The 20626-nt window shown below is 39.1% G+C and overlaps 1 protein-coding gene and 1 long non-coding RNA gene across 15 annotated transcripts in view; both read right to left on the minus strand.

Annotated features, from left to right (window-relative positions):
• The window catches only part of LMNTD1 (lamin tail domain containing 1), a 452554-nt gene that overhangs the window by 104002 nt on the left and 327926 nt on the right, over positions 1-20626 (minus strand). The window lies entirely within an intron of this gene.
• LOC122240317 overlaps positions 15575-20626 on the minus strand; it is a 44553-nt gene continuing 39501 nt past the window's right edge. Inside the window, exon 3 of the long non-coding RNA XR_006219823.1 lies at positions 15575-16030. This is a non-coding gene — a long non-coding RNA (uncharacterized LOC122240317). The remainder of the gene's footprint in view (positions 16031-20626) is intronic.

The following is a 20626-nucleotide window of genomic DNA, read 5'->3' on the forward strand; positions in this document are numbered from 1 at the left end:
TATATCTTATTCTTTGTATTCATAGTCAATATGGAGACAAGGAGGTTTTTATGTATTCATTATTAAATAAGTTCTAGAACATGATTCATAGACTTTTTGTTAAGTTACAAGGCTCTGTAGAGATGATTTAGTCTAGTTTTTTAATTCCAAAGTAGAAGAAATATATGTTGAATGAATAAAGAAAGGAATTATATTATACTGGGTCTTATAGAGGATATATCAATATAAGAGTAATTCCTGCCTCATGAAGTTGACATTCTATTAGGTAAAAGGAGAAATATACACAAATAACATGAGCAAGACTATTAAGTGCCTTAAATAGATAAATGAAGTACTGAACTTTTGGAACAGAAGAACAACTCATCTATTCATGGTAGTATCTAAGATAGGAGGAGAGAGATTTTCCTAGAAAAGGCAACATATGATTTGGCCATTGAAAAACGGATAAAATTTTGTCAGGGGAACTATAAATTGACTGTAACTGCCAAGGAAATTACACATAGGGAATGGCATGGACATGCATAAAAATTAAGAGGGAAAGCTGGAAAAGTGGGTTGGTCTTGCATTCTAGGCTAAGAAAGAGCTACACAAACAACTATACGACTGAAAGAATTATATTCTTGACTCAATGCCATAACATTCTCAGAAATGCATCCAATTTAAATAACAACCTCGGTTATGGAGAATCTGCTACCTCTTGAGAGCTCCTGTCCCAACTTTGTTTAGTTCTATTTTTTTATATTGAGCTAAATCATTTTTCTTACACCTAATTCTACCTAATTGTTCAAATTTTACCTCTTATGGCCACATGAAATAAAAGAAGTCCTTTTCTAAATGGCAGTTATTCAAATATTGAAGTCAATTATCTTTAAAAAAAATTGTGATTCTTACGCCCAAAGTATCTCCACTTCTTTAACCACTTGTTATCTGACATGGTCATGGATGTTTCCCCATCCTGGTCGCTGTACTCTGATTGAACTGTTTCTTATATCCCCCTTTAGGTGAAACACCTCCATAGGACACAATTCTGAATCTATTAATGTGCAGGGGAGGAGTCTACTTCCGCTCTTATTATTATTTTAGACATCGTAGTGTAACTGATGCAGTTTACAACTGCTTCATTCAGATTTAGTTTAGTAGGTAATGCAAGGCCATTGAAGGCTCTTGCACACAGACTCATAGCTGGCAGTGGCTAAGGTTTGATTAAAGAAAGAAGAAGGGCACCTTGATGGCTCAGTCGGTTGAGTGTCCGACTTTGGCTCAGGTCATGATCTCACTGTCAGTGAGTTTGAACCCCCCCCCCCATCGGGCTCTGTGCTGACAGCTCAGAGCCTGGAGCCTGTTTCAGATTCTGTGTCTCCCTCTCTCTGCCCCTCCCCCACTCATGCTCTATCTTTCTCTCTCTGTCAAAAATAAATAAACATTAAAAAATTTTTTTAAAAAGGAGAGAATGATGCAGAGAGATTATTAGGAAACTAGGACAATGGTGTGGGGAAAAGGCAGTGTGAGGCTGAATTAAAGGAGTGAATAGTACAAATGAAATGGTGAATGGGGTATATGGAAGTAGATGCCATGGACCTTGGCAGCTCATTAGACGGGGGAGAGGGAGAAGACACAGAAATTTTCAGACTTTTATTTTTTAAAGATTTTTACAGTTTATTTAATTTTGAGAGATAGAGAGCACAAGCAAGGCAGGGGCAGAGAGACAGAGAGGGGGAGAGAGAGAGAGAGAGAGAGAGAGAGAGAGAGAGAGAGAGAGAATCCCAAGCAGGCCCCACGGTGTCAGCACAGACCCTGATGCAGGGCTCGATCTCACGACCATGAGATCATGACCTAAGCTGAAATCAAGAGTCATATGCTTAACCAACTGAGACACTCAGGTGCCCCCTCAAGGCTTTAATTTGGACTGGGAAAATGGTGGTCTCGTTAATCAGATATAAGGAGCAAGTCTCAAGGCACAATTGGCTTCAGCGGAAGATGTGTTGGGAAGCTACTTAACAGTTGAAATGGTGAGTGGATAAGATCCTGAAAGTAACGTTTTAAATAGAAAAGATAACCTTGAGAAACACCTACTTTTAGAGGCTTGTAGGAGTCAGAAAAGGCAGCACAGGAGAGTCAGGAGAACAAATATAATGCTACTTTGAAGCATTCAAATGAAGGATGAAATTTTGTCATCAAATTCCAGGGAAATCCAGGAGAATAAAAACTGTGGTAAAGTGATCACATCTGGTGATTAAGAACACATATTTTAAAGGGCAATTTTAGTGGTGTATCAGGGACAAAAATTATACAAGGTGTACAGATAGGATTAGGTGGTGAGGAAGGGGAGACCACAAAGACAGATGAGTTAAAAAACACTGCCAATAAATTTAAGGAGATCAACAAAATCAAAAGAAGCTGATTGTTTAGATGGTGGTGGGAGGTGGTTTGTCTAGGATGGGGAGACCTGAGAAAAGGCAGTGAAAAGATATAGTGATGGGACTGTGTGGGAATGACTGAGAGGAAGGAAATAAGTACATTCTGGGATCCTTGACTATCTATGTCGATGAGTTAAGATAGTTAAATATGATCCCATAATTTTACTCAAAATAATGGTTTAGCTCTAGCATTCACGTATTCCATTTAAGAACATTTATAGTATAATACCTTAAAGTACAAATATTTAATGAAAAACTCCCCAAATATTGTTGAGAAATAAAAACTGTCTTCCCCTTCATCTATCTGTGTCTATGTCTGTTTGTGTCTGTCTGTCTCTCTCTCTCTCACACACACACACACACACATACACAGAGCCATGAGCATTTCCAAAATATTTCTTTGACTATTTTTCCAGGCAAGTGGTTTGATGAGCCAAGTTACTACATATTGGCCATGAAATTATTTCACACGAGCAAGTAAAGTAAGTAAAATGCAAGTATTCTCAGTGTTGAAGCCTGAACCTATGTCCTGAAAGAGCAAAAGCTTTGCATTCAGAAATTAGATTATAATAGGATTCATTTTATGCCAACCTGATTTCTTATTGAAGTGGTTCTTTATAAATTTGGATTTCCTTTGCTTACCACTTTGGCTGCTTTCCCTTTATTATGTGTGGTAGAACTAAACAGTAAATATCTATCAGTCAAATGTATTTCCCCTTGAAACAGCAAAATTTCAGTTCAGAGATACAGAATGCTTATTAAGCTTGTTTTATCATTTTAGCTTTTAATATAATTGTACCTACTCAAAGGTTCTTGTGTGTATTCAATGAGATAGAGCTTTGCTTTCTACAGATAACTACTGAAACGAGAAAAATGCTGTGGCATTTGATAGAGACTTAGCAAAATTAGAATTTTTCAGAGAAATTCAAATGTTTCTTGTTAAAATAAGTGAGTAAACTGCCTGAAAAAACAATGTCATTCGCTACAACTAACCATCTCTCTGTGAGGTACCTGTGATTCTTGTCAGCAGTACTGAACAACTACTTGTAGGACTTGGGTACTGAGGTTTCACATTTTTGGGCTTTATACAGTTTCTGTTCCTTTGTCTATATTGCTTTCAAGTTGCCTAGTAAACTCCTACTGCTATTCAAGACTTAGCTCAAACAATTTTATGTCTGGGAAAACCTTGCTGAGTCATTCAGGCAAAATGAGCTCTAATCATACTTTATACATTCCTTCACTATCACCGTCTGCTTGTTGTATGCCTACTACCTTACATGGTGCCTAACACACATAGGAGTCCCATGGTTTTTGGCTGAATGAATGAAGCACTGATTAACTTATCTAGATGTAAGGAGATGGAAAAGGGAGACTAGGGCCTAGAGTGATTTTTTTAATGCTTATTTATTTTTTTTAGAGAGAGAGAGAGAGAGAATCAGGCTCTGTGCTTCTGTGCTGAGAGCAGAGAGCCTGATGAGGGATTCAAACTCACAAACCACGAGATCATAATCTGAACTGGAGTCAGACACTTAATCCACTGAGCCACCCAGGTGCCCTGATTTTTTATTTAAAAAATGTAGCTTCCTAAATGTACAACTTAAAGGGTATCATGTGTAATAGGCCACATAATGGCCCCCAAAGATATCCAGGTGTTAATCCCTGAAGCCTGTATTGATTTTTGTGGGAAAAGACAGTAAAGGTGGGGAAATATGGGAAAAGGACTTGGCAGAGGTAATTAAGTTAAAGATCTTGGGGGGCTCCTGGGGGGGTTCAGTCGGTTAAGTGTCTGACTTTAGCTCAGGTCATGATCTCACAGCTTGTGAGTTTGAGCCCCAAGTCAGGCTCTGTGCTGACAGCTCAGAGCCTGGAGCCTGCTTCAGATTCGGTCTCTGTCTCTCTGCCCCTCCCCTGCTTGTGCACTATCTTTCTCTCAAATATAAATGAACATTAAAAAAAAGTTATAAAAAATAAATTAAGGCTCTTGAGATGGGGTGATTATCCTGGGTGGGCCCAACGGAGTAATCACACGATCCTTAAAAGGAGCTAGAGGGAGATGTGCCATAAGAGGGAGAAGGCAATGTAATGATGGAAGCAGTGGTAGAAAAGGTAATGAGAAGAGGGGCCATCACTCCTCCAGGACTGCAGGAGAATAAATGCACGTTGTTTTAAGCTACCAAGTTTATGGTAAATTTTACAACAGCAATAAGAAACCAGTACACCATGGAAACCCCATTTTCCCTCTAGACATCAAAGTGTCCTTTGCAGCTAGCTCTGAGAGAGTGTCTGGAGTGGAAAGGAATCAGTACTAGTTTAGGAGCCAAAAGAACTGGGCTCAAGTTTTGACTCTACCAATTTTTAGCAAGACATTTTTGCCAGACATAGACTGAACTAGAAAGTATTATGCTAAGTGAAATAAGTCAGACTGAGAAAGATACCATATGATTTCACTCATGTGGAATCTAAAAAAAACCAAACAAATAAACTAATAAACAAACAAACAAAAAGCAGACTCAGGCCTATGAATATAGAAAACAAACTGATGGTTTCCAGAGGGGAGGGGGTGGAGAGATGGGCAAAATGGGTGAAAGGGAGTGGGAGATAACAAGTTTCCAGTTATGGAATAAATAAATCATGGGGATGAAAGGTACAGTGTAAGGAATATAGTCAATGTTATTGTAATAACATTGTATGGTGACATATGGTAGTTACACTTGTGGTGAGCACAGCATAATGAGAGACTTATCAAATCACATGTTATACACCTGAAACTAATGTAACACTTTGTGTCAGCTATACTGAAAATTTTTTTTAAAAATAGTATGAAAAGGTTCATTGGAAGAAAATACAACTTTCAATTACTATCCATCAACTTTATTTAGTCAATCCTCTAGTATATTTAAATCCTTCTATAAAACTTGTAATGAAAGGTTATTATTGGTAAATTTGATCACCTCATAGATAAAAATTCTAGTAATTTTTATCTAATTGGAGAAAAACAATTTTAATTGAGAATAATTTCTAAACTTTTTTGAAAATTCAAAACCAAAATTAGTGTAAGGAAATTCAATATGTTGTTAGGTTATCCTCATCACAAGGGCCCTGATAAGAGGGAGGAGACAAGAGAGTCAGAGATGAGGAGAGAACATGATGGTGGAAGCAAAAATAAGAGAGATATAACATGTTGCTGTGTGTCCTTGAGAATGGAGAAAGGGGTCTGCGAACCAAGGATGTGATGGCCTCTGAAATGTGGAAAAGTCAAAAGAGGGGGGAAGATGGCAGCATAGGAGGACGCTGGGCTCACCTTGTCCTGCTGATCACTTAGATTCCACCCACATCTGCCTAAATCACCCAGAAAACTGCCATAAGACTAGTAGAACAGACTCTCCAGAGCCAAGGGTAGACAAAAGGCCCACAGAAGAGGGTAGAAAGGGCAGAGAGGCGGTGCATGCTACATGGTACTGGTGGGAGGGAGCTGGGGCGGTAGAGGGGCAGCCTGCCCAGCAGGCAGAATCCCCCAGTCAGGCTTGCAAAAGCGGAGGGGCCAGACTGTGTGAGTTCTGACAGCCAGCAGGACTTAACATCTGGAATGTTATAAGTCAACAGCTCTGCTCTTGGAGAGCGGGAGGGCGAGAGGACACCGGGAGGGAGAGGTGTTGAGCCCCAGAGGATGGAGCTCAGCTCAGTGGGGAACAAAGGCACTGGCCAGCGCCATCTCCCTCTCCCATCCCCCAGCTGAAATCCCAAAGGGAACCAGTTCCCGTCACCAAATTTGCTTGCGCTGTGCAAACACCCAACACTGTGCTTCTGCGGATCCATCCCTCCAATGGGTCTGCCTCCCTCCTGGTGCCGCAGGGCTCCTCCCGAAGCAGACCACCGAAGGCAAAGTGAGCTGAGTCTGCCATTCCTGCCCCTATGCACCTTGCGGATCCACCCCAGCTAATATGCCAGATCCCAATGAAGCAGCACCACAGCCTGGCAGTGTGTAGGTAGCCCAGACAGGGGCCACACCACTCCACAGTGAGTCCTGTCCCTGGGAGAGGGGAAGATAAGGTACACACCAGTCTGACTGTGGCCCAGCGGTGGGCTGGGGGCAGACATCAGGTCTGACTGTGGCCCCACCCACCAGCACAAGTTAGTCCAGACAGCACAGGAGAAGAGCCCTGCAGTTTGGCGCCACCCCAGGGACTATCCAAAATGATGAAACAGAAGAATTCTCCTCAAAAGAAACTCCAGGAAGTAGCGACAGTTAATGAATTGATCAAAAACGATTTAAGCAATATAATGGAACAAGAATTTAGAATAATAGTAATAAAATTAATCGCTGGGCTTGAAAAGAGTATAGAGGACAGCAGAGAATCTATTGCTACAGAGATCAAGAGACTAAGAAATAGTCATGAGGAGCTAAAAAATGCTATAAATGAGGTGCAAAATAAAATGAAGGAGGCCATACCACGGATTGAAGAAGCAGAGGAGAGAATAGGTGAATTAGAAGATAAAATTATGGAAAAAGAGGAAGGTGAGAAAGAGAGATAAAAAAATCCATGAGTATGAGGGGAGAACTAGAGAACTAAGTGATAAAATCAAACGGCACAATATCCATATAATAGGAATTCCAGAAGAGGAAGAGAGAAAGGGGCTGAAGGTGTACTTGAACAAATCATAGCTGAGAACTTCCCTGATCTGGGGAAGGAAAAAGGCATTGAAATCCAAGAGGCACAGAGAACTCCCTTCAGACGTAACTTGAATCGATCTTCTGCATGACATATCATAGTGAAACCGGCAAAATCCAAGGATAAAGAGAAAATTCTGAAAGTAGCTAGGGATAAACTTGCTCTAACATATAAAGGGAGACCCATAAGACTAGTGGCAGACTTATCTACTGAAATTTGGCAGGCCAGAAAGGAATGGCAGGAAATCTTCAACGTGACGAACAGAAATAAATATGCAGCCATGAATCCTTGATCCAGCAAGTCTGTCATTCAGAATAGAAGGAGAGATAAAGGTCTTCCCAAACAAACAAAAACTGAAGGAATTCATCACCACTAAACGAGCCCTACAAGAGATCCTAAGGGGGATTCTGTGAGTGAAATGTTGCAAGGACCACAAAGTACCAGAGACATCACTACAAGCATGAAACCTACAGACATCACAATGACTCTAAACCCATATCTTTCTATAATAACACTGGACTAAATGCTCCAACCAAAAGACATAGGGTATCAGAATGGATAAAAAAACAGGACCCATCCATTTGCTGTCTGCAAGAGACTCATTTTAGACCTGAGGACACCTTCAGATTGAAAGTGAGGGGATGGAGAACTATCTATCATGCTAATGAAAGATGGAGTAGCCATACTTATATCAGAAAAACTAGACTTTAAATTAAAGGCTGTAACAAGAGATGAAGAAGGGCATTATATAATAATTACAGGGTCTATCATCAGGAAGAGCTAACAATTATAAAGGTCTATGCACTGAATACGGGAGCCCCCAAATATAGAAAACAATTAATCACAAACATAAGCTACTTTATTAATAAGAATGTGGTAATTGCAGGGGATTTTAATACTCTACTCACAACAATGGATAGATCATCTAGACACAGGGTCAATAAAGAAACAAGGGCCCCAAATGATACATTGGATCAGATGGACTTGACAGATATATTTAGAACTCTGCATCCCAAAGCAACAGAATAGACTTTCTTCTCGAGTGCACATGGAACATTCTCCAAGATAGATCACATACTGGGTCACAAAACAGCCCTTCATAAGTATACGAGAATTGAGATCATACCATGCACACTTTCAGACCACAATGCTATGAAGCTTGAAATCAACCACAGGAAAAAGTCTGAAAAACCTCCAAAAGCATGGAGAACACCCTATTAAAGAATGAATGGGTCAACCAGGCAATTAGAGAAGAAATTCAAAAATATATGGAAACAAATGAAAATACAAGAATCCAAATGCTTTGGGATGCAGCAAAGGCAGTCCTAAGAGGAAAATACATTGCAATCCAGGCCTATCTCAAGAAACAAGAAAATCCCAATACAAAATTTAACAGCACACCTAAAGGAACTAGAAGCAGAGCATCAAAGACACCTCAAACCCAGCAGAAGAAGAGAAATAATAAAGATTAGAGCAGAAATAAACAATATAGAATCTAAAAAAACTGTAGAGCAGATCAATGAAACCAAGAGTTGGTTTTTTGAAAAAATAAACAAAATTGATAGACAGCTAGCTAGGCTTCTCAAAAAGAAAAGGGAGATGACCCAAATTGATAAAATCATGAATGAATATGGAACTATTACCACCAATCCCTCAGAAATACAAGCAATTATCAGGGAATACTATGAAAAATTATATGCCAACAAACGGGACAACCTGGAAGAAATGGACAAATTCCTAAGCACCCACCCACTTCCAAAACTCAAACAGGAAGAAACAGAAAACTTGAACAGACCCATAACCAGCAAAGAAATGGAATAAGTTATTAAAAATCTCCCAACAAATAAGAGTCCAGGACCAGATGGCTTCCCAGGGGAATTCTACCAGACATTTAAAGCAGAGATAATACCTATCCTTCTCAAGCTGTTCCAAACAATAGAAAGGGAAGGAAAACTCCCAGACTCATTCTATGAAGCCAGCATTACTTTGATTCCTAAACCAGAGACCCAGCAAATAAAGAGAGCTACAGGCCAATATCCCTGATGAATATGGATGAAAATTCTCAATAAGATACTAGCAAATCGAATTCAACAGCTTACAAAAACAATTATTCACCATGATCAAGTGGGATTCATTCCTGGAATGCAGGGCTGGTTCAACATTTGCAAATCAATCAATGCGATACATCACATTAATAATAGAAAAGATAAGAACCATAGGATCCTGTCAATTGATGCAGAAAAAGCATTTCACAAAATACACCATCCTTTATTAATAAAAACCCTCGAGAAAGTCGGGATAGAAGGAACATACTTAAACATCATAAAAGCCATTTATGAAAAGTCCACAGCTAATATCAACCTCAATGGGGAAAAACTGAGAGCTTTTACCCTAAGATCAGGAACATGACACCGCTGTTGTTTAACATAGTGTTGGAAGTGCTAGCGTCAGCAATCAGACAACAAAAGGAAATCAAAGGCATCAAAATTGGCAAAAATGAAGTCAAGTTTTCACTTTTTGCAGATGGCATGATATTATACTTGGAAAACCCCATAGACTCCACCAAAAGTCTGCTAGAACTGATACATGAATTCAGCAAAGTCACAGGATACAAAATCAATGTACAGAAATCAGTTGCATTCTTATACACTAATAATGAAGCAACGGAAAGACAAATAAAGAAACTGATCCCATTCACAATTGCACCAAGAAGCATCAAATACCTAGGAATCAACCTAACCAAAGATGTAACAGATCTGTATGCTGAAAACTACAGAAAGCTTATGAAGGAAATTGAAGAAGATACAAAGAAATGGAAAAACATTCTGTGCTCATGGGTTGGAAGAATAAATATTGTTAAAATGTCAGTACTACCCAAAGCTATCTACACATTCAATGCAAACCCAGTCAAAACTGCACCAGCATTCTTCTCGAAGCTAGAACAAGCAATCCTAAAATTCATATGGAACCACAAAAGGCCCCGAATAGCCAAAGTAATTTTGAAGAAGAAGACCAAAGCAGGAGGCATCACAATCCCAGACTTTAGCCTCTACTACAAAGCTGTAATCATCAAAACAGCATGGTATTGGCACAAAAACAGACACATAGACCAATGGAATAGGATAGAAACCCCACAATTAGGCCCACAAAAGTATGGCCAACTAATCTTTGACAAAGCAGGAAAGAATATCCAATGGAAAAAAGACAGTCTCTTTAACAAATGGTGCTGGGAGAACTGGACAGCAACATGCAGAAGGATGAAACTAGACAACTTTCTTAACATCATTCACAAAAATAAACTCAAAATGGATAAAGGACCTGAATGTGAGATACGAAACCATCAAAACCCTAGAGAAGAAAGCAGGAAAAAACCTCCCTGACCTCAACTGACACATCCCCAAAGGCAAGGGAATTAAAAGCAAAAATGAACTATTGGGACCTCATCAAGATAAAAAGCTTCTGCACTGAAAAGGAAACAATCAACAAAACTAAAAGGCAACCAACGGAATGGGAAAAGATATTTGCAAATGACATATCGGACAAAGGGCTAGTATCCAAAATCTATAAAGAGCTTACCAAACTCCACACCCGAAAAATAAATAATCCAGTGAAGAAATGGGCAGAAAACATGAATAGACACTTCTCTAAAGAAGACATCCAGATGGCCAACAGGCACATGGAAACATGCACAACGTCGCTCCTCATCAGGGAAATACAAATCAAAACCACACTCAGATACCACCTCATGCCAGTCAGTGGCTAAAATGAACAAATCAGGAGACTATAGATGCTGGAGAGGATGTGGAGAAACGGGAACCCTCTTGCACTGTTGGTGGGAATGCAAACTGGTGCAGCCACTCTGGAAAACAGTGTGGAGGTTCCTCAAAAAATTAAAAATAGACCTACCCTATGACCCAGCAATAGCACTGCTAGGAATTTACCCAAGGGACACAGGAGTACTGATGCATAGGGGCACTTGTACCCCAATGTTTACAGCAGCACTTTCAACAATAGCCAAATTATGGAAAGAGCCTAAATGTCCATCAACTGATGAATGGATAAAGAAATTGTGGTTTATATACACAATGGAATACTACGTGGCAATGAGAAAGAATGAAATATGGCCTTTTGTAGCACCGTGGATGCAACTGGAGTGTTATACTAAGTGAAATAAGCCATACAGAGAAAGACAGATACCATATGTTTTCACTCTTAGGTGGATCCTGAGAAACTTAACAGAAACCCATGGGGGAGGGAAAGGAAAAAAAGAAGAGGTTAGAGAGGGAGGGAGCCAAAATATAAGAGACTGTTAAAAACTGAGAACAAACTGAGGGTTGATGGGGGTGGGAGGGAGGGGAGGGTGGGTGATGGGTATTGAGGAGGGCACCTGTTGGGATGAGCACTGGGTGTTGTATGGAAACCAATTTGACAATAAATTTCGTATTAAAAAATAAAATAAATAAAATAAAAATAAAATAAATAAAATTTAAATAAAATAAAATAAAATAAAATAATAAAATAAAATAAAATAAAATAAAATAAAATATGGAAAAGTCAAGAAAAGAAACTCTCTCCTAAGGCCTCCAGAGTATAGTCTGCCAATACATTGACTTTAGGTCTTTTGACCTCCCTATTTGAAAGATACTAAATTTGTGTTGTTTTAGACGACTAAGCTTATAGTATTTTGTTATAGCAACACCAGAAAATTAATACCCTGAAAAAACAGACTGCCATTTTTTATGAGATGAGGAATAAATTTATTTAAAAGGTTTTATCTATAATTCTAGATTTTTTTACTTAGCATTTGCTATGAGCTATCTCTATGCTACTCTCATATTTCAGTTAATATCCAAAAGCTAAGAGATAAAGTTTGTCCAGGTTTTATTTTTGTAGCAGTTTGTTCCTATACCAATTAATAGAACTGGAATGCAGTATGTTATTTAGATGTATTTATTAGGTTTACTTTTTATTATTATAATAGAATAGAAATGCCTCCTTATTAAAAAAAAAAAAAAAGATCATTTTGTCAGAATCAATGAGCTTGACTTTCCTGAGGTTAAAATGATATCTGTCCAATCAATCTATTTTATGGAATATTTATGAGCATCACATGATTATTACATCATATATTATACACTTATTTATATAATGTAACAAATGCAAACTATATTATTCCTACTTACTCTTTGGGACTTAGGAACTGAAGTCTTCTGGTAAAATGTAAATGAGTCTCATTTGGACATTAACTTTGTACTTCAGTGCTTTGCACAGTGCCTGGCACCTAACACCTGTACACAGTTGTTGAGGGAATGAAAGAGTGGATGGATGAGTAAATGAAATTGGTGAGTAAATGAAACTGGTGCATAAAAAACAACAGAATTGTGTCACAGAGAAGGCAAATATTGGGAGGAGACAAAGCATTTGGAAAAGGTTAGGGCACAGAGTACCACCTATGATGGGAACAGAGAGCTACAGAAGTGGCTGATGCGAAAGAGATGTGTTAAATGAGAAGTGGGGCAAAGTCAGATTTCTGAATAAAGCTGACATTTGAAGAGTGACTTAAGGAGAAGGAAACTGGGCAGCAGTGGGATAGCAGTCGGAGGGACAGGAAGAAGACCAGAAAAGAGTGCTGTGGTAAAGGAAGAGAATATTTCAAAAAAGGAGGAATGACTGTCAACGTCAAGTGCCATCAGGGGGTTCAAATAAAAGAAGACAGGATCTGCAGAAAGTGTCTTATTTACTGAGGTAAGTCACTAGTGGCCAGTGCTTGTAGGGATGCTGACAGGTGGGGTGGAGGAGGATGAGAGGGACTCTCCTTTCTCCTGGCTTTGAACGTTAAGCTTCATAAGCATTTTCCTGGTTCTCTTCCTGCCACATCAGCTGCCATTCTGGCTCCATTTCTGGCTCCTCCTGCCCTTCCTTACACTGATCCCAGTGCTTCCTACAGTTCAGTCCTTGGTATTATCTGGTCTGTACAGATGCATTCCTTGATAAGCTCATTTCATTCTAAATCCTCAATTGTTGGGTCTCTGGGTAACATGTTTAGTGCTGACTTCCAGCATATAACTGCTTGTGGGTGCTTTTACAAACATCCCTCAGACTAAAGTTTAATTTACCTTCCATGATCCTATCAAGTGCAGTAAACTTGGTGCCCATTCTCTTTTGGGTGTTTTCTTTCTCTTTCTTTCTTTCTTTCTTTCTTTCTTTCTTTCTTTCTTTCTTTCTTTCTTTTCTTTTTTAATGTTTATGTTTGAGAGAGAGAGAGAGAGAGGGAGAGAGAAAGCGTGGAAGAGGGGCAGAGAGAGAGGGAGACACAGAATCCAAAGCAGGCTCCAGGCTCTGAGCTGTCAGCACAGAGCCCGACGCAGGGCTCGAACCCACAAACCATGAGATCATGACCTGCGTCGAAGTCAGATGCTTAATCGACTGAACCACCCAGGCACCCCTGGGTGTTTTCCTTCTAAAGTTAACTTTTGGAAACCCAGAAGAGAACAAGGTGACAGAAGGTAACTGCAGAAGACCAGACTGCACTTTGCAAGCAGAGTGTAGGGAGGCAGTATCAGAATTCAAAGTATGCTTGTTAAATAGGAAAAGTGGCTGTAATAGTTTGCTAGGGCTGCTGTACAAAGTACCACAGATCAGATGGCTTAAATAACAGAAATTTATTCTCTTACAGTTCTAGATGCTTAGGAGTTAGAGATCTAGGTGTTGGCACGATTGGTTTCTTCTGAGGCCTACTTGACTTGTAGATGTCTGCCTTCTCTCTGTCTTTTATGGTTTTCCTTCTGTGTGTCTCTGGGTCCTAATCTCTTCTTATAAGGACACCAGTCCACCCTAATGACCCCAGTTTACCTTAATTACCTCCTAAAGACCCTGTTGCCAAATATAGGCACATTCTGAGGTAGTGAAGGTTAGGATTCCAACATATAAATTTGGGGGGAACAGAATTCAGCCCAAAACAGTGGCCAAAGACAGAATGAAGCTCAGTTAAAAGGGAAAATTTTAGGTAGCAAAATAAACTCCTTGTTCAGCAGATGAAGATGGGCTGTGTATGTACAAATTGGGCAGAAAAAGTTCCTGAGGTCATTGTGAATAACGTGCTGGCCACGAGTCACTGATGTAACTCAGTAACCCAATTCCTGGATATTTAAATAGGAGAACGCAGTATAATTTGTGAGGTAGTTCATCAGTTGTGCTTTGCAGTGCTCAGTAATAAAACATCCTTTCCAATTCTGAATTCCAAACCAAGGAGGATGTGAAGGTTTGGGATTCAATTCAGAAGAGAACCACATAGAACCATATATTTTAATAATTAGTAAAGACACTGAAATTTCTCAGCCCAGGAAGAAGGAGGCTGAATAAAGAGTTATTAATGCTCTTTAACTCAAAAATGGTCACTGGGAAGACAGTGATCAGTAGTTCTCAAATCCATAACTTAGAGAGTGAAAGGATAGGAAGATTTGCCATAAATTATTTCTTAATGTTAGTAATTTTGTTGTCATAAGAAAGTATTTCTCACCAGTGTGAGTTGGTAAAAACTGCAATGGTTTGCTAACTTTAAAAATAAGAGGAGTTGTCTTTTATTTCAGGTGATTTAGCATGATTCTGCCTAAAATTATGAGCACGTGGAATATTATCATTCATTTCCTTATTCAATAAATATTTATTAAGCGCCTGTCATGCTATCATGTGCCAGACACTATTCCCAACCTAGCAGTGAATCAACAAAGTCCCTGTTGTTATGCTACTTACACTAGGGAAGACAGACCACACACACACACACACACACACACAGATAATGTTAGTGTTAGGCTATGAAGAAAATAAAGAAGGCAGGACAAGAGGACAGACGGTGATATGACAGATACTATGTCAGACAGTGTGGTTAGGGAAGGGATCTCTAAGAAAGAAATACTTAAGGAAAAACTCAGATGAGTCAATAATAATAGCTGATATTTTTTGAGTACTTAGTAGGTGTCGGACATTGTGCTAAGTTCTATATCATTTGATCCTCACAATAATTTATTTTACAAAAGAGAAATCGAAGCTCAGGGAAGTTCAACTTGACTAAAAACTTACACAGCTACTAAGACTCACAAGTTCTGGCTAAGTCTTGCTTTTCCCTTAGCTGTTATTAATATTAATATTAACATTAATGTTAATGGCTGAATAATGGCCCCCAAATTAATATTAACATTAATGTTAATATTAAAGTTGAGGCCCTGTTGGATATAGGGTTTTTCCTTATTTTTAATGAGTAGTACCTAGGTAATAGGTGAATTTTAAAGAACTCCAGAGTCCTATGAAATCTTTTTTTAATTTTTTTAATGTTTATTTATTTTTGAGAGAGACAGAAACAGAGACAGAGTGTGTGGGGGGGGGAGGGGTACAGAGAAAGGGAGACAGAATCCAGAGCAGGCTCCAGGCTCTGAGCAAGCTCTCAGCACAGAGCCTGATGCGTCTCTTGAACTCACAAACCACAAACCGCGAGATCATGACCTGAGCCAAAGTCGGACATTTAACCAACTGAGCCACCCAGGCGCCGCTGTCCTATGAAATCTTGAGTAGCATCTGCCTCTAATTTCAGAGGCATCACCAATACCAGACTCTACTGACACTGATCAAGCCCAGGAGGCCTAGGTATCAGTAGAAAGGAATGGATGAGACCTCATCGACTGGCGGAGGGGCTGGTCTTGATTAGGAGAGTGGATCGTTCATCCATGGCGATGGGGGAAGGTAGGATGTATTGGCACTGAGGCAGGTGGTGGGTAGAGATGGTGGTGGGTACTTGTAGAAGTTCTCTCCTGGTGGCTTCTTCTTTCTCAGAGAGTTAAAATAGGGAAGAGTGTTAAAACTTCAGTAAAATAAAGACTGATGTTTATTTTCTTAGTTGATAAAATGATCCTCCTTAGTGTGAAATGCCTCATCATACTTAACAGAAACCTGTCATAAGGGGAGATAGAAAAAAAATTACATCAACTACAATGCCAAAGGATAAATGGGTGAATACTATTAGTCTCATTGGTGGGTACGTGGGGCCAGAGAAGGGGAGTGATTTACTCTTCCTGAGTGACTCAAGAGAAGATTTACAGAGTAAGAAAATTTGAAGTGACGCTAGAAGGCTATATATAATGGTAATGAGAAGACAGTTTTCTAAGTATTTAATATCCATAATGGTTTTATGAGAGGTAGGTATTGTTCCTGTCCCCATTACAGGCCCAGGGATTGATGTCCTTGCTCACACAGCTAGTGTGTGCAGCACTGACATAAGCTTACCTAGTTTAACTCTAGAGCCTGCTCTCTCTCAACCATTTCCCCAATCTTAACTTTTTCAAACAAATACCGTTACTATTTAAAAACCACCTTTACAACTTTGTATTTGTCCCTCTGTGGTTGTTTATGTGTGAGATGCCTGTAGGATTTTACTTGAGATGGATATTTTGATTGATCTCAACCAAGTCTGCTGATTAGGGTTGCACCGGGAGCTTTTAGAAAATTCCAAGTCCCAAGCTCTACCCTTGAGGATTCTGATTTAATTGGTCTTGATTGAGGCTCAGACATCAGTGTCTTTTAGAATCATTCCCCAGGTGATTCTAATGTGCAGCTGGAGATGAGAATCAGTGACTTAAATGAAAGAGTTCTGAGGGGTAAATATAAGAATCTGATACTTGTAATGCCATTACTTTGGGTTAACACTTTTCTCCCTTAAAATGGAAATGTTCTTTGGGGTTGGAGCAACACATTGATAAGTCCCTAGAAAGATCTCTGTGGGAGTGATTTTTATAAATTCTCCTTTCTCCTTGTGATGAGAACTTCAGGAGGGCTGGCAGTACAGTACCTGGGTCTAGAAAGGAAGTGATCATTAGGATCAGAGAAGCCAAGGTTGAACTCAAAGTCAAGGATTTGCTCTTTTCTTAGTAAAATCATTTGACATCAATTTGAATATTTCTCAATGTAATTTAATAATGGACTCCAACACTGAACCACCTGCTAAAATAATCTAATTATAACCCTAAATTAATTTCAAGATCATACATTGGGTAGTAAAGTACAAAGATGGCAAGGCTATAACTCTTCACGTAAGCAGGTGTTTTATCTCAGTGTGTCCATAGTACCTAGTATAATACTTAATACTTAGAAGTCATTCATTAAATAATGAGTGAAATTCATCACTCATCTTCCTCAATGTGAAATTATTTGCTCCAGGAGAGAAAACACGTTTGATGATTGGTTCATAGTTTTTGCCATACCATTGTAAGAACCTTCTATAATTTTCTTTATTTATTCATTTCCCTTTATTTATCCATAAATATCCATTTATTTGCCCATTTCAGTGACATTTAGATTGTTCCCAACTTTTTGCAAAAAAAAAAAAAAAAAGCCTTTGTAGGTGTTTCCCTGTGCACTTACACAGGATTTTCTCTAGAATATAGCCACAGAAGTAGAATTGCTGGGTTGGTGGTATGTGCTCATCAACCTTTCATATTATTAACTAGCTTTCCAGCTTTATGCTCCAAATAATACCAAAATGCAAAATATAGAAAAGATTATCAATTTGAATTAAAATAATAAAAATTCTAAGTTACCAAATGTATAATGAACAAGCTAAAACATGTTGTAGCCTTTTTTCATTTCTTTCCAGTGCAAGTAAAATATATAATAAACGGACTCAAAACTCTAGGTTTGCCTTTTGTAATCAGCTCATAAAATGGTTAGTAGAGACCAGCTACCATCACCTGCCCTCCAACATCCTTTGTGTCTCTCTTTGCCTTAAGAAGTTGTTTTGGAGAATATTCACATCTCCAGATGGTTCTTCAGGGCAGTTTGGCTGGTGACAGTCTGGCTGACATCCAGGAAAGAATGATCTAAGACTGCAGGTGCTTATTCTGCCTTTTTTCCAAAGTTCGTTCCCAGCTCTCGGCGGGTGAGGCAACACATAGGGCAGCCTGCAGCCCCTCCCTGGCACATCTGCCTTTTCCCTCCCTGGTCATCCCCCCAGGGATGGACTAGTTTTGGCTTAATGGATGGTCAAGCTATCCTGGGCATAATTAATTCAAGAGAATTCTCACTAAGGCTGACCATACATAGATTTGCTAATTCTTTCTTTTTTTTGCAACATTTGTTGCAAGATTTTTTCCTACATATAAATTCTGGCTACATGTAAATTTCCTACATGTAAATCAAATAACTCAGAGTTAGAGTAGAAGGGTCTGACCACTCTCAAGGAATCCTTTGAACTTTGTATCTCCAAAAACTTTAGCTTTATAAATATTCAAGACATGTGAAATATACACATGGATGACCATATGTATTTTATGATTTAGACTCTCCTTTAACCCTGCTTGAAATTTGGGTGTACTACTCTAAGAAAAAGAAAAAAAAAGCTTAGCTCTTGTCATATTTACTTCCAGTTATGACAGAGCTGCTCTTCCAGAAGAAGCTATATGTTCCCATGCATGATTGTACTTGAGATGAAATAGCAACACCTATGGTGATTTTCCATACAATGTTTTAAAAAGACATTTCAGCAAAACAAAAACAAAACAAACAAAAAACCCACACAGGACTTTTGTGACGTTAACAGGAACTTCAACATCCTCTTAGTCCAACTGCATTTAATTCTGTGCTCTCAATTCTCATTTTTACAGTTAGTAAAATAAATTTTATGAATCTGCTTCTTTTTGATTGTTTCTCTGAAGGATAGGAAAAGCAGTAAAATAGACACTTTCAATATAAATGTTTCTTTTCCTTTAACAAGATAGGAGTACATTTGCTGGCTTTCCTGCCACAGCAAAACCAAAACTATTGCTTTGGACTTTTCCATCAGTCTGTGCTCCAGGTACATAGTGGAATCGCACAGAGCAGGTCATTCAGTTAGACTTGCCTCTGCACACTGTTTCTTTGAACTGACTTCTTTACCTTGTGTTGAACATAAATGTACTAAACTCAGCACTGCAGCTTCAAGCACCAGATCACCTTGGTCCTCTCCCCAAACTTCTTGTGGATTGTATTCATCTCAAAAGCTATTACTGTTTGGCTTCCATGTCTTCATTTGCTCTAATGATGGTCAATATTTATTGAATTCTTGCCACATGTCAAATGTCTTATATGCACTGTGTCTCGTAATTCTCACCAACACTAGGCAATAGATACATCACCCCAACTTTACAGATGGAAAGAAACTGAACCATCAAAGGCTTGTTCAGGAGGCAGGGGGGAGACTCAAACCCAGGGAGCTGACATCAGAGACTGGACTGTGGACCACTGTCCTAGGCTGCCTCCTTGTCTTCTCTCTTCATCTCAGTTCATTGCCAGTGCCTGACCACTTTTCTTTTAGCTTGTTCACTGAAGAATTCCGAGGGCTTAGGACAGTGTGTGACATGTTAACACATAGTAAGTATTTCTTGAATTAATAAATCTTTTCGCTATACTTCACTTTCACTTATTCATGTATTTGTTCATTAAAAAAATGTTGATTGGGCCAATAAAACTGGCCTTATTCTATACACTTGAGATACAATAATGAACAAAATCCCTTCCCTCAAGATGATTACATTCTTGAGGGAGGAGACAGACTAATAAATATTTAGTGTCAGGTAAGGAGTTGTCAAGAAAAACATCAAGATAAAGGGGCTAGAAGATGATGTGGGGTTGCTAGTTTAGATAGGGTAGTTGTGGAAGGCTTGTCTAAAATTGGGACATTTGGACAAACACCCAAAGGAAGAAAGGAAATGAGTCACTTGGTTATCTAATGGGAGAGGGTCCAAATAGAAGAAAAAGCAGATGCAAGGGCATGAGGTGGGAACATTGGGCATGTTCTAGGAACAATAGGGGGCCAGTGTGCGTGGTCCCTAGTGGATGAGAAAGAGGGCAGTAGGACACATGGTTAGAGAGGTGGGGGAAGGGAAAGAATTGGGTCTATAGGCCGTGGAAAGGACCTCAACTTTTACACTGAGTGAGACGGAAACTAACAGAGAGTTTTGAACAGAGAACTGCTGTGATTTACTTCCAAAGTAAAAGCATCTCCCTGTGGGGATAAGTGTAAGAGGACATGTGTGGAAGCAGATAGACCAGTCAGGGGCTGTTATAATAATCTGGGCTGGAGGTGTTGGACTAAAGTTGTGACAATGAGAGTGATGAGAAATACTTAAATTCTAAATATCTTTCAAAGGTGGTATCATTTGCTGATGGAGTGAAAGAGGGATGTGAAAAAAAGAGAGGAATGTCCCTGTGGTTTTTAGCATTTGAAGAGGGGCATTTACTGAGTTGGGGCAGGCTATAGAAGGGGAATCTTGGGATTAGAGGGGAATCAAGAGTTTGGGTTTTGAACATGTTTCTCACCATCTAGTACTGCCTTGTATGGTGAGAATACTCAATAAAGATTATATAAGACAGCAACTCAGGGACCTTAAAATCCAAACACCCTCAGGGTATACCAAGCAGGTAACCTAACTGACTTAGCCAAGTGTGAAATAAAAAAGTAGTGGTGAGGCCAGTGAACTAGGGAGTTCATGCATGATCCACAGGCACTGACATAAA

Source organism: Panthera tigris, chromosome B4 (assembly GCF_018350195.1).
Source record: "Panthera tigris isolate Pti1 chromosome B4, P.tigris_Pti1_mat1.1, whole genome shotgun sequence".
NCBI lineage: Eukaryota > Metazoa > Chordata > Mammalia > Carnivora > Felidae > Panthera > Panthera tigris.